Source organism: Leptosomus discolor, chromosome 4, assembly GCF_034619465.1.
Source record: "Leptosomus discolor isolate bLepDis1 chromosome 4, bLepDis1.hap2, whole genome shotgun sequence".
Taxonomy (NCBI): domain Eukaryota; kingdom Metazoa; phylum Chordata; class Aves; order Leptosomiformes; family Leptosomidae; genus Leptosomus; species Leptosomus discolor.
The window spans coordinates 61,136,459-61,149,412 of record NC_141394.1 but is presented as its reverse complement, the minus strand read 5'-3'; the positions used below and the strand labels follow the sequence as shown (position 1 = coordinate 61,149,412).

Genomic DNA, 12,954 nt, shown 5'->3' with positions numbered 1-12,954 from the left:
CCGCACATCCCATCCTGCAGGGTAGATCTGTTATCTGAGTAAGCCTTTTGTTTCGGGCTGTATTTTTAACTTCTATAAAGTGGTGAAGTCATAGAGTCAGCTTTCCACAGCCATTATAGCAGCTTTTGTGTTCAGATGGTTGTCAATCTGCTCCTTAGTCAATCCTTATAATGCTTTACATGTTTCCAGATTTTCTACACTATGTGTGAAATGCCATAGGACAAACAAGTGATGGTAAAATAAAATATTATTTAACATCAACAAGTGTGTGTTAATGCCATTGCAATTAACAACTGAGAGTAACCTTCCTGAGCTAAAATATTATTATTTGAACTATTTTGTTCAAAAGTTTTTCTCAAGAAAGAGTAATACAACATTCATTAGAGTAATTAATTCATCTCAACTTTAATTAAACAGTGACAATTCAATATAACCAGAAGATAATTACATATATAGATAAATATAACACAATTAAAAATAGTTAAACCAGTATGATGGGAAGAATGTTGCTTCAAGGATCTCTAAGCATGGAACATTGGCTTACCAACAAGATAACATACAGATCCAAACAATGTGGAGTCCTCTTAAAGGAAAGTACTCTTATTGCTATCTGACTTGAAAAAATAACTTAAAATAATCAGTCATCAGAAGAGGATACACATTTTTCATGTTTAAAAGTAAACTCACCGTAATATTGAAGCAGTTCGAAGAGATCTTGTTCTACAAGAGTCCCAGTTTTTTTCTTAGTTGACAATTGCAGTTGCCCAGTAATAATTGGCACCCACAACAAAGTCAAAAGCAAGGGTGAGATAAAGCCTAAAACCAATTCTGTTCACTTCAACCGTGGGCAAAGCAGTTGTCTGTGTGCTGTTAAAATCAGTGTGACTAAACCCTGGACTGAATCATGCAATGTTCATAGAGAAGGACATTTGTAAGCGTGACTTCAATGATCTTTGCCTGACTACATACAGTGTTGTGCTAGTTCACATAAGAAACAGTAGCTATGAATACCTTTAAGGGCTCACTCACAATATAGCTTCATTAGCCCAGCAAGACCGTAGCCATGACTCTGCAGGTTTTAGTTTAGATTTAGTTTGCATCTGTACAAATTTGAAGTACATGTATGGAGACATTTGCAATCTTCTGCAAAAGGTTTCACAGACATGCCTCAAGAAAGGTTTTATTTACTTGCATAATGGGAGAGTGGCTTTTCCTATTCAAATTCCAATAGTACTGCATTTTTGCAAATTCTAAAATCAAATTCTCCTGAATGAGAAGATAAGAATACACCCCAGATGAAGGCACACAGGATACATTTGTTTAAAAATTCTCCCTCTGAACTTTCTTTTCTTTTTTTCTTTTCGTTTCTTTTAGTTTTTTCTTTTCTTTTCTTTTCTTTCTTTTCTTTTTTCTTTCTTTTCTCTTTTCTTTTCTTTTCTTTTCTTTTCTTTTCTTTTCTTTTCTTTTCTTTTCTTTTCTTTTCTTTTCTTTTCTTTTCTTTTCTTTTCCATTTTAACTACCATTAATAAGAGGAAATTAATATAGGAAAAGGAAACACATTAATGTTGTTTTCATTATTTGTCTTTAACCCAAGAAAGTAAGAAAATTCAAAGATAAGGCTTCCAATTAATCTTTAACTTGTAAAATAAAAACACTGATTTCAAGTCTTAACAACATTGCAGTTATGAAGGCATAGGGGGAATGTGTTGTGGACATAGTCAAAATTTTAATCCTAAATATGTCTGGCTCTTGTGAATTTATTAAAGCTTTAAAATTTAACATCCTTTCTGTGTGTGATATAAACATATGTGTTCTTGACCCACTTCGAAAAACAACCACAAGTGAAATACCATTTGCATTAATCATTCAAAAGCTTTGCAAAAAGATTGCATCTCAAGAGATGACTTTTCCACTGAAGTTTACACTATTTGGCTTGGTTTCATTACTTTTTACATATATTGAATTGCAGTTGCTTGCTTTTCAGAGCATTGGGTTCAGAACTTATTCCCATTATTTCATTTCAAATGTATACATTGTCACTTAACATTCTGAAGAAAAAAATTAATTTCTATGTAATTGTAGTTTTACCCTGACAACTACAAAAATTTCATTGTAAACTAATACCTTGCAAATAAAATTCTATTTTCACCCTATAATCACTATGTAATAAGACTACAAAGAAGATGTTTGCACCATGTTGAAATAAAAAATAAATGCAATGACAATTTTTCACACTTTTCACTACATTTTTTATTGATTTTTTTATGGAAATAAAGATCCACAGTAGTGGCTCCCCTTGCAAGACTAAAACCTAAGATTATTAGGTGTTTGTAGAAATTACTTCTTCTATCCATGCTATAATGTTACGTTATATTGGAAATATTCTGTGACTGTTATTGGCACCAATAAGAGAGTAGCATTTAAGGAATCACAGTGAATTAATCTTTGAAGCCATATATCTGGATATTAGACTTAGCAAAATTTAGCATTGCTACACTGCAGTTTCTTAATGGATCCAGCTCTGAAACCCATTACTCATGAGAAGAAGATTTAAATCAATGTTGAATATTTTAAAATCCATACTTGATGTTTTCTGTGCATACTTGATATTGTCTGTGCAATAAAAAGTATGAGGAGACTGAAAAATATTGATAGATGAATGTTTGCGTCCAACATTAGGAAGCTGCATGATCCTCGACACCTCAACACCTATTTCCGATAAGGAAGACATCCTTGATTCTTGAACTGAATACTAATTTTGTTTTTTTTACTTAACAGAAAATTAGATACAACTCTAAGCTTGTAAAAGCAGGTGATGCAGAAAAATTTAAATTAAATATGAAAGATGCAAATTGTCAGGCATAAGTCTTCACTATTATGCTTGAATTAGCGAAGCTCAGTGCCTTCAGAAGGGTCTCTGAAATTCTAGTTATTGCACTAGTAGTTGAGTATGTTTCATAGGAAACCCTTTTCCAAAACTGACAGGATTTGTAATATTATCCAGTTATAATGTTTTTGGATATTTCCTGGACTAATATATTTTCTACAAACACTTATTAGCCTGTTAAATGATGTAATTTTGATCCACAATTTTCTTTGGAAATAAAGTGGGACAAGCCCATTTTATTTTTCTGAAAAATGGTAACTATGTATATTGTTTTGCTAGTGTTAAAATACTCCTGACACCTTTTCTTTGAAATGTTCTAGCACCTGCCTATTTTGGAACAGGGTCTTGGAATTTGGCAGGAGGAATGCCGCTTTGTGGCAAAGACATAGATGTGAAAACAAATTCTGCCAAGTCTGGAAAAATCATAAGCATGCAAGAACCACTGTTCATGCTGCTGAGTACTTGATAGTGTTTCCCTACTAAGTTTCTGATTCTTTTTTTCCTCAATAAATACACTCTTATCACAGCTCTAAGTGTGATCAGAACGTGAGTACACTAAAATATGCAGGAAATGAAGGTAGCTAAGAGGTAGAAGAGAACACGGGGATTTTTCCTGCTCTTGTGGAAATCACTAAAAGCCCCACAGATGACCACTCAACCCCAAAGCATGAGGGATTCTGTGTTAGTTTGTCTTTTCTAAGTAGAAAGACTCAGAGAGTACCACATGGCACAAGACCTTTTGGAGCTGGAAAGAGTAAGAGCTGCCCTGCTGAATGATGGTAGTATGAATATAGGACAGTTGGCCTGGTCAAGATATTCCCATGAAGTCTATGAAATGCTGCCCAACATGTTAGCCACACATACAGCCGCTTTGTACTGAAGCCACAACACTGCTTTTTTTTTACACATTCAAAGAAAATGTGGCTCCCTGAATTAGCATCTTTCTTCTCCTCCAGTCAGCGTCATGTTTTCTTATGTTACTAATGGTACCATCAGTGAAACTGTGCAATGGTATTAACAGAGAAACACCAATTTTATCCTGGAGTTACATTACTGTTAAACCAAAAATTTGATACATAGTGAACATCATTTCTAACTCTCATCTTCATTTGCATCTCTTAAAGAATGGCTCTTTGAGTAACAAGAATTAGTTTTACTAAACCCTGAATTCACTTTACCTGATATTATCAGCTAAGCCTTTGAAAGAACATTAGAAGCACCTGTATTTTAAATTGCAGCTGATAAAACAGCAAAGCTCTTGCTGAAGATAATGACCTAAAAAGGGATAACATTGCCGCAGAATCAGACAGTGCCATTCAATTGTCTGTTCCGCCATTTGTAAAGAAATGTGCTATTATTTCTTGATTTAAGATTATGAAGAACATGCTCAGGTAATATTCACTTCTTTTGGAAAGCTTTTCATGCACAGAATCAGATAAACAAGATGCTATCTTCTGAGACTGCTGAAAAACCTATTGAACACAACAAATTCCTTTTGTCTTTTTGAATAGTCAAGCAATAAGCTTTCTCACACTATAAGCGTGTTCACATATGATTCAAGATCCAAAACTCAAGCCATAACTATAGGTCTCATTGAGTTTTAAGATGACTGAAAGAAGAAAGAAATTGCCTAGGGTTGTCAATGCTGAAACAGCAAAAAATAAGGCAAATGTACAATTTACTGAAAGCAATTTGTTCATAAGAAAGAAAAAAGGTAGCCAGCTTCTTTGAAGAAAACAGCCATCTATAGCTGGTTTAAGGGACATACTGATTTTGAAAGTCTGTACCTTTAGACCGTAAATTTAATACGGTCTTTTCAATACTTAGAGAGCAGTTACATACTCTATTTATAAAAGATGAGCTTATTAATATTTAAAGAAGAAAAACAAAGGAAAAAACTAAAATAAATTCCCTGTGAAACTGTTCAGTGTGTGTATATCACCCAGGCAGGTGGGTGTACCTGAATATAAGATGTTTCTTTACACTTATACATGAAGCATAATAGCAAAAAGTCACTAGAGGCTATAAAACAGAGAAGGAAAGCCCAGACTTCAGATTTAAGTAAGACCATGATTTTTGTCTTATGCTAAGAAGAAAATAATGGCACAAATTACATCCTTTTTCTTTCCTGTTCTTCAGAGAACTGATAATCAGAAATGTTGGAGCAATTTTCTTTTACACACTACGGATTAGTACTGAGTGAAATACTCAGTGCTCAGGGGAAAATGATTCAAATTTCATGGATTTTTTACCAACATTTGACCTAGTCAATGGTACTTTTGTCTGTTAAAATGCACTTAAATATCGTGTGTTATTTCTTCAAAAAGCTAAGTGTTTCCTTCTAATCTTTGAGGTATTTTAAGCATGAGTACAGATAAGTTTTAGAAAATGCTATTTTTTTCCTTCTAGATAGGAACTGGGTTTGATTTTCAAATGAAATATAGATAGCTGCACTCACTACTTGTTGTTTTAAGAAAAACAGAGATGTCCCATATTAACATCAGAAAAGTATCTGATATCATCCTTGCAGAATGCTGAAATATTTCCTGCCTTTTTAAAGAAAATTAAGAAATTAACTGTTACACTATCATTAAAGGCTTTATGCTATCGCTATGAAAGTTGAAAGGATCATTGTTCTCAAAGTTCAACCTCAAGTTACTTTCAAAAGGAAATAAAGGAAGAAAAAAGAAAATTTAAAAAGAGGCTGGAGGCCAGGATGACTGCTTTAAGCTGACAGATTTAAATTCTAGGTGGGTATCTCTACAGGAGAGGTAAGGAAAAATCCAGTTGTCAGAAAAAGCAGCACTTAAATTCCTTACTTCATCAATGAAGGAGGGGTGGCATTTCCAAAAATCCCCATCACACCTATATTAAGTTTAAAAAAAAAATCCCAGTGGTGTGATTCACTATATCTAAATTAGGTGGCTCCGTTTTTCTGTTAGGCAATTCTCTCTGCTCAGGACCTAATCTGTCTCATCTTCTTCTGAGGTGGATACCTAAGGATGACTCGTTTAACTGAGATGTAGAAGTGTTTTTTTACCTTTTCCTTAAAACTTTAGGAATTTGGAGAGGTGGGTTCTGTGTCTGCTTCAGCTGCAAGTGAATTAAACTTATATCTTAAGAAAATACTGAAAGGTCAGAAAGTTAAAGAAGCCTGCCACTTAAAGCCTTTTTTTTTTTTCTTTTCTTTTTTCTTTTTTTGTGTACCCAGAAATGTAAAATCCCTGACGACAGAGTAGAATAAGAGGGAGCTGGACTCTTGTCTGGGAAGGATTAAAACCGAAAAAACTGAAGCCTGTATACTATTTGTTGTAATAAATGTTTGTATTGCATTAGGCCATGACTGAAAAAAAAATAATGGAGCTATTTGCTGAGAGTAGACCCTTCTTATATGAGGATATTTAACCATTTGGTGTCAAATAACCTCTCTTTCTTTCAATACCATGTTTATTTACAGTTCAGTAGAAATGCAAAGGTAGCTTTCCAGAATTTAGAAGAAGATTTTTTCTATCTCAAGATGACTAAAGTCTATCTAAAAAGGAAACTTTCTGATTTCTCTAACAAGTGCTACAAGCAGCAAGTGATTGTGAAGTAGCTGAACAACACCATGAGCTAAATGATCAGAATTATGGCTGGGTTTTCAGATTGCCCTTGTAGATCTATATGCCTGCTTAGTTGTGCCTTAGTCAAGTAGAGCCATAAGTATAAAATAGATAATTGTGGCGGTTTGACGCCAGCCAGCTGCCACGTGCCCACCAAAGCCACTCTATCACTCTCACCCCATCAGCTGGACAGGGGAGAGAAAATATAACAACATGCACGTGGGTCAGATAAAGACAGTTTAATGGAGCAAAGAGCTGCGCACAGAAGAAAAAGCAAAACAAAAGATCTTATTCTCTACTTCCCATCAGCAGGCGATGTCCAGCCACTTCCTGGGAAGTAGGGCTCCGGTACGCGTAGCGGTTACTCTGGATGACAAACGCGAAACAAATGTCCCCCCCTTCTTCTGGTTTTCCCCAGCTTATATTGCTAAGTAGACGTCATGTGGTACACAATATCCCTTTGGTCAGTTTGGGTCAGCTGTCCTGGCTATATCCCCTCCCAAGTTTTTACCCACCCCTAGCCTACTGGGGAAATGTTGGGGAAACAGCCTTGGTGCTGTGTGAGCCCTGCTCAGCAGTAGTCAAAACACTGCTGTGTTATCTATCTACCACTGCCCAGCACGATGAGGGCTGCATCTCAGGCAGACCCATTACACTATCCACCCCTTATTCTATACCATTTATGTCATGATCAGGTACCACATAATTTAATGCACATCCTTTTTACTAATACTTACAACTGAAGCTAATACTTGTACCATCTTTATCCCCAACATAGAGATTTAACATTCTCATTAACTACTATCTCTTGTCCTTTAGCAGACAGATAGTCTTTTTTCCCCAGGTCTACAACTTGTGTCCCATCTGTCAAGATAAGTGTTCAGGATAGGAGAAGCTGTATGTTCGATCGTTGGGCACCAACGCCAGCTTGGTTTTGGTCATCGCTGCACTCTTCTGGTTTCTTGCAAAACTCTCTTCGTTAGTCCAGGTCACTCCTGCTACATTACTTTCCTACAACATACAAATTACTTCTCGGCAAAGGTTAAGTCTCCTTGGGCACACATCAGGTCTCCCCATCCTTCCGCGTTACCCACCAAGTACACCCAGGGCCTTGAGCAAAGATAATCCCACGAATGGGTTTGCTTTTTCCCATGAGAGGAGCAACCCACACTGCCCTTCCCAGACACTTTCTTGTATGCACTACGGGGACTTTACCTCCTCCCACAGTATGCAGAGGTTTGGTTTGGGCAGAACAAGGACGGTTAGCAGATCCTCTGGTATTAACTAGCCAAGTGGCTTCTGCTAAATTTACGTCCCAGTGCTTCCATGCCCCATGGCCCAATGCTTTCAACATAGTCTTTAACAGTCCATTATATTGTTCAATCTTTACAGAAGCTTGTGGGTGATAGGGGGTGTGATACACCCACTCAATGCCATGTTTCTTTGCCCAGCTGTTTATTAGGTTATTTCAGAACTGCGTCCCATTGTCTGATTCAATTCTTTCTGTGGTGCCATGTCACCACAAAATTTGCCTTTCAAGGCCTAAGATGGTGTTTTGGGTATTGGCATGGTTTACAGGATATGTTTCTAGCCAACCAGTAGTTTCTTCCACCATTGTGAGTACGAAGTGCTTGCTTTGATGTGTTCGTGGCAGTGGTCCAATATAGTCAATTTGCCAGGCCTCACCCAGCCATCGCCCTCTATTCCAGGGAGATTTTACTCGTGTGGCTCGCTTGATTGCAGCACGTTTCATATTCATGCATAAACTGCGTAATGGCCTCCATGGTCAGGTCCACCCCTCGATCATGAGCCCATCTGTATGTTGCATCTCTTCCTAGATGTCCGAGTGTTTCATGGGCCCATCGAGCTACAAATAGCTCACCCTTACGCTCCCAGTCCAGGTCCACCTGAGCTACTTCAATTTTGGCAGCCTTGTCTACCTGTTTATTGTTTTGATGTTCTTCTGTAGCACGGCTTTTGGGCATGTGAGCATCTACGTGACGTACCTTTAGAGTCATGTTTTCTACCCAGGCAGCAATATCCTGCCATAGTGCAACAGCCCAGATGGGTTTACCCTTGCGCTGCCAATTAGTCCTCTTCCGCTGCTGTAGCCAACTCCATAGGGCGTTAGCCACCATCAAGGAATCAGTATAGAGACAGAGTACTGGCCATTTTTCTCTCTCCACAATCTCCAGGGCTAGTTGGATAGCTTTTATCTCTGCAAAGTGACTTGACTCCCTTCTCCTTCAGCAGCCTCAATGGCTTGTCGTATGGGATTCCACACAGCAGCTTTCCACTTCCAATGGTTTCCTACCACATGACAGGATCCATCCGTAAACAAAGCATAATGCCTTTCATCTTCTGGTAACTCATTATATGGTTGTGCCTCTTGGGCATGAGCCGTCTCCTCAGGCAATGCTCAAAAATCTCTGCCTTCTGGCCAGTCCGTGATTTCTTCCAGGATTCGTGGACGGTTGGGTTTTCCCAGTCGAGCTTGTTGGGTGATCAATGCTACCCACTTACTCCATGTAGCGCTGGTTGCATGATGCGTAGAAGGCATATCTCCATTGAACATCCAGTGTAACACAGGCAATTGTGGTGCCAAGAGAAGAGATGCTTCTGTACCAACAACTTCTGAAGCAGCTCAAACCCCCTCATATGCTGCTAGTATCTCCTTTTCAATCGGGGTGTAGTGGGCTTCTGATCCTCAATATCCTCAGATCCAAAACCCTAATGGTCAACCTCGGGTTTCTCCTGATGTTTTCTGCCAGAGGCTCCAGGTGAGATCGTGCTCCCCAGCTGCAGTGTAGAGTACATTTTGCACAGTTGGTTCTGTCCGGACAGACTCAAGAGCTACTGCACAAGCTATTTCCTGTTTGATATGCCCAAAGGCTTGTTGTTGATCAGAGTCCAACTCAAAACAATTCTTCTTTCGTGTTACTTGATAGAGAGGACTCAGAAGCTGACTATAACCTGGAATATGCATTCTCCAGAACCCCACAAGGCCTAAGAAAGCTTGTGTTTCCTTTTTGTTAGCTGGTGGAGACATAGTTGCTATCTTGTTGACCACGTCCATAGGCACATGATGGCGTCCGTCTTGCCATTTTATTCCTAAGAACTGAATCTCCTGTGCAGGTCCCTTAACTTTGTTTTTCTTTATGGCGAAGCCAGCCTTCAGAAGAATTTGAATTACTTTTTTTCCCTTCTCAAACACTTCTTCTGCCTTATCGCCCCACATGATGATGTCATCAATGTACTGTAGATGTTCAAGGGCATCACCCTTTTCCAGTGCGGTTTTTATTAGTCCATGACAAATGGTACAGCTGTGCTTCCACCCCTGGGGCAGTCGATTCCAGGTATATTGGATACCCCTCCATGTGAAAGCAAACTGTGGCCTGCACTCTGTGGCCAAAGGAATTGAGAAAAACACATTGGCAATATCAATCATAGCATATCACTTTGCTGCCTTTGACTCCAGTTCATATTTCAGCTATAGCATATCTGGTACAGCAGCACTCAATGGTGACATCACTTCGTTCAGGCCATGATAGTCTACTGTTAACCTCCACCCTCCATCAGACTTTCGCACTGGCCATATGGGGCTATTAAAAGGTGAATGAGTCTTGTTGATGACTCCTTGTCTCTCCAGTTGATGAATCAGCTCACAGATGGGAGCCAAGGAGTCTCGATTGGTGCAATATTGCCGTCGGTGCACTGTCCTGGTAGCAATTGGCACCTGCTGTTCTTCAACTTGCAGCAATCCCACAATGAATGGATCCGCCAAGAAGCCAAGCAGGGTAGATAGCTGTTTGATCTTCTCAGTGTACACCAAAAGCCCATCGATATCCCTTTGGGTTCTTTAAATACCCTCTCTTGAGATAGTCTATACCAAGGATACAAGAGGCCTCTGGGCCAGATACAATGGGGTGCTTTTCCCATTCGTCCCGTTAGGCTCACCTCAGCCTCCAATACAGATAATTCTTGGCGTCCCCCTGTCACTCCTCAGATTCAGATGGGTTCTGTGCCCCTATACCCTGATGGCACCAGTGTACACTGTGCACCAGTATCTACTAAAGCTTTATACTTCTGTGGGTCTGATGTGTCAGGCCATTGGATCTACACAGTCCAGTATACCCAGTCATCCCTTTCCTTCTCCTGGCCAGAGGCAGGGACCCTCTATTCTTGTTCCTCATCAGAATATTCGCTGTCTGACCTTTGCAGTGCCAGACCAGAAGTTCCCTCACCAGGATCAAGGGAGGTGATCTCAGTTCTTTTATGCCTGGGAGATCGTTGATTGCCTTCTTGTGTCTTTGCAGAAACTACGCTGACAGCCTTCTTGGTTGATCCCTTCTTAACAGGTGTCTTCCCTCTCAGTTCATGTACATGGGCTTCCAGCTTAAAGGTGGGTTCACCATCTCACTTCCTCATGTCCTCCTCCTGGTCATGCAAGAAAAACCAGAGTGCACCACATGGCATACGTCTAGGGCTTCCTTTCTCTCTGACCGGCGCAGGAGAGGACTGTCTTCTTGGGACACCCCTAACAGCTAAGGTGCTGTCCCATAAGAATGAGGTACACAGATTTTCTTCAAAGTTTCAGAGCCAAGCAGATACTCTTTCCACAGTCAGTATATCCATATCTGGGTAATACATTGAAGCCAAGCTGCTAGAATGTGACACAGGGGCACTTTGAACAACCTTCCTCCACATGGCCTGTGTGCATAGGACATCCTCTGGATCTTTGGGGCCTTCATCTTTGTCCAGATCACTGTAGAAGATTTCCATCACCATTAGTTCTCTCAGGTACTGGATGCCTTCATCTGCAGTAGTCCACTTTCCTGGTGAGGTTGCAAGATCTTCCTCGAATGGATATCTTGCCTTTACACTTGAGAGCAGCCGTCTCCAGAGACTGCAAATTGCTGTCTCTTTTCCAATTCCTCTCTCAATTCCCCGGTCTCTAGCAAGGGATCCTAGCTGTTGGGCTTCCCTACCTTCCAGCTGCTGACTGTCAGCCCCGTTATCCCAGCATCAGAGCATCCAGGCAGCAATAAGCTCACCCGGCTGGCGGCTGTAATCTTTCCGCATGTCTCGAAGTTCTGATGAGGTTAAGGACCAAGTAGTTTCTGCTTCCTGTTAGATTTCCCTTACTTCTTCCTCTGGTTTCCTTGTTGAAGGACTGTCTTCTTGATCACATACTTCTTCCTCCCTTGTTAATTGAGGATATGGACCTGTTGCTTTTCTTATCCACTGTTTCTTCTTCATTACTGGGGTAATTACTATAGTTGTTGTTGTTTGGGTTCCTATCTCAGCCATGGTGTCCTCAGATGTAGTTTGGGTCCCAGCCTCAGCCACAGTCCTCTGAGAGTATTGGACTATGGCTCGATAGGCACAGGCCAGGCCCCAGTACAGAGCTAGAAGCTGCTGGGTTTCATTGGGGTAGGTAAGGCACCCTTCTATCAGGTGGTGTGTTAGTTTGCTAGGATCACTTGCCTGGTCAGGTGTGAAGTCCCAGGTTATGGGAGGTGATAATCGTCCTAAGAATCTGCCCAAATCCTTCCACACACCCTGCCATCCAGGCACCGGCCACCTCAGGGCACTTTTCAGTGATGCCTGACCCAAAAGCTGTCTTCTCTTATACCAGATTCCACAGAACCCATACCATGCCAAAAGTATTAATAAGTAGTATTAAACAACTCACATAAGGGTGAATGAGAACCTTGGGAGCAGGCATAATAAAATCATCCACACCAATCCCAGGTAGGGAGAGGGAGGTGGGTTCTCTCATCTTCTCCACAATATAGCACCCAAAGTACAATAAGGCCATCAATACCAGGCAAGAGCACATAGCTATTATTTGTGTTAGCATGTTCCCAAGCAGAGCAAAATAAAGAGATAAGCACTGCAACTGACAAACTCCGTGACCTGCCTTCATCATGCCCCATGTTGGGCGCCAAAAGGACTGTGGTGGTTTGGCCTTGGCCAGCTGACAGGTGCCCACCAAAGTCACTCTATCACTCTCACCCCATCAGCTGAACAGGGGAGAGAAAATATAACAACATGCACGTGGGTCAGATAAAGACAGTTTAATGAAGCAAAGAGCCGCGCGGAAGCAAAAGCAAAACAAAAGATCTTATTCTCTACTTCTCATCAGCAGGTGATGTCCAGCCACTTCCTGGGAAGTAGGCCTCCGGTATGCATAGCGGTTACTCTGGACGACAAACGCGAAACTAATGTTCCCCCTTCTTCTGGTTTTCCCCAGCTTATAGTGCTGAGCAGACGTCATGTGGTATGGAATATCCCTTTGGTCAGTCTGGGTCAGCTGTCCTGGCTATATCCCCTCCCAAGTTTTTACCCACCCCCAGCCTACTGGGGAAATGTTGGGGAAACAGCTTTGATGCTGTGTGAGCCCTGCTCAGCAGTAGTCAAGACACTGGTGTGTTATCTAGCTACCACTGCCCAGCACGATGA

General features: G+C 40.5%; 1 pseudogene; it reads right to left on the bottom strand.

The window, feature by feature from the left end:
• Positions 1 to 10,665: 10,665 nt before the first annotated feature.
• LOC147415679 (uncharacterized) lies at positions 10,666 to 12,310 on the bottom strand (annotated as a pseudogene).
• Between the last annotated feature and the right edge of the window lie 644 nt (positions 12,311 to 12,954).